General features: G+C 33.8%; 1 protein-coding gene across 1 annotated transcript in view; it reads left to right on the top strand.

Annotated features, from left to right (window-relative positions):
* Steap1 (STEAP family member 1) overlaps positions 1 to 2,322 on the top strand; it is a 17,545-nt gene that overhangs the window by 8,013 nt on the left and 7,210 nt on the right. The gene's annotated exons all lie outside the window — the stretch shown is intronic.

Raw genomic sequence — 2,322 nt, 5'->3', positions numbered from 1 at the left:
CCTCAGAGAGGTATATCTTTTTGTGCTTCAACATAAAGTACATTGACTTTATGCCATAAAAAATAACCAATGTTTTCAATAGTAAGCATTCTATACTTGTTCTAATTAATATTTTCTTCTTTTCCCTGTTGCTTCTAAATAGAATGTGTTTTGCAGACATAAATAAAAGACATTACTAAAAGAAAAATATTCTAACACTTAAATTTGTTAGACAATTCACTGCCCAAGTAATAACTTAACTATAAATGTGATGCTTTAGGGATATCCATCTTCTACTAGTTCCCCCAAAATAAAAATATTCTTATATTCTTATACATATCCCCAGACTTAGTCATCCCTTTAAGATACACAGCTTCGTAGAGATAGAAAAGAAAAATAAAGTTTCTCCTTGAAATAAGGAGTTTTATTGAACAAAAGTATTCTAATATCTAATTTTGAAAGCTGCTTTTTCCAGGTTATGTTTTGGATAGCTTACTCATTTGAAGATTCTAAACATTTCTAAAATTCAGAGCTATATCAAATTTACTGGAATTTATCTCCTAGTGGGAGATTATACTTAAAAGGTACAGTGTAGTAGAATCCAGAAGAGTACCCATGCCTGGCAACATTCAAAAGACTCAATTTAATTCCACCATACCACTGCCAAAATATTTTAAATTACATAAATTAACTTTTATGAGTGGACATCTTTGAAAATTTCCACAGCATCAGAATTCCCCACTATGCTTTGTACATGTTCATACTTGCTTCCAGCAGACACTTTCCCATGCCATCTGCTCAGGCTGGAAACTGTCTCTCCATCTACAGTATTCAAGTGTGATTTAAAGATGGTACTACATTGTCGAAGCAAAGTGTTTTACAGTGTTTCATGTTTGGCCTTATAGCTACTGGTGTTCTGTGTTCTTCATGCAATCATTTCACCTTGCATTGCTTTGCCTGTCCCATATACGCTGAGCACCACTTATTTATTTAAGTAGGGATTCACGCACAGCATCCTGATGGTTGAGTCCATCCCACTGTACATACTCTGGCTCAGAGTAAGTACACAATACAGGTGGGCCGAAATTAATCTTCAAGCAGTCATGCATTTTTCATTCAGTAACCTAGAAATTTTTCATTTACAGTTAAACAGATGATTATACTACAGTTTACCTTGGAGATTAATACCTGAAAATTTAAAGTTATCTATGTGATAGTATTCACTGGAGCTTAAGAGTACAGTGGAATGATTGTGAGTTAGATTGATTCTGGCAAGCCAATCATTACTTCAAGTAAAATGAACAGAAGCCAAATGTTATCTAGAAAAGGTTTTGTCAAAATGCTTTAAAATTATATAGGTGAACAACTATTTGTAAGCAACCTTTCACTATGATGCCAAAGTATTGCAATGCAAGTTGAAATTTTTCTTCGCATCACTAGATTTATATTTTGTTCAAACATTGGAACCATTTCCAGTGTTTTTCCATTTTAGCAGAATGTCTGACTTTTAAAAAATATAGTCCAAGTTTATTCACTTCACTGTTCACTTACCAAAATCAGTAGGAATTGCATTCCCTGCTGTCATCATTGATAAGGATCACTGAAGTCAAACTGACCTTTGCAGTGACCTTTGGCCAATCTCCCAGTTCACGTTGAGCATGTAATACATGCAGCAAACCATGCTAATTTTGCAGAAATTTTGTGATGAGTAAGGTATAGTTCCTGATTTTAGATGTCTGTTGATAGAATTATAGCACATGTACATGAGATAAGCACCCAAAATAAATATCGTAAAAGAAATGAGCAGAATGGCAGAGAAAAGAAAAATAGGACTGTTGATCACCTGAGACTAAAAAAAGATTGTGAATTTTCTCAATTTAGCTTGAAGACAAAAACACCACCCAAAAGCAAAATGTTAAGAAAGGAAAAATATGAATGGACATTGTTGAGAATTGTTAGGGAAAAAAATCCTAAATGAATAAAAAGATTTCCAAGCAACAGAACAGATCCAAATGAGCTAGGGTAAAATAAATTCTTACTGAGCCATGGAGATGGCTCAGTGGAATAAGTGCTTCCCTAGCAAGCACAAGGGCCTGAGTTCAATCCCTGGTTCCGTTAAATAAATAAATAAATAAATAAATAAATAAATAAATAAATAACAATCCTAACTGAGAGAACATTTCCTTTATTTTGTAGAGCAACCTTGGAATTGTTTCCCTCCTACTGGGCACAATGCATGCCTTGATTTTTGCCTGGAATAAATGGATAGATACAAATCAATTTGTGTGGTATACACCTCCAACTTTTATGATAGCTGTTTTCCTTCCAATCATTGTCCTTGTA

Source organism: Octodon degus, unplaced genomic scaffold, assembly GCF_000260255.1.
Source record: "Octodon degus isolate 3935 unplaced genomic scaffold, OctDeg1.0 scaffold00281, whole genome shotgun sequence".
Taxonomy (NCBI): domain Eukaryota; kingdom Metazoa; phylum Chordata; class Mammalia; order Rodentia; family Octodontidae; genus Octodon; species Octodon degus.
Note: the sequence above shows the minus strand (reverse complement) of the source record. Positions and strands in the feature narration are given on the sequence as shown.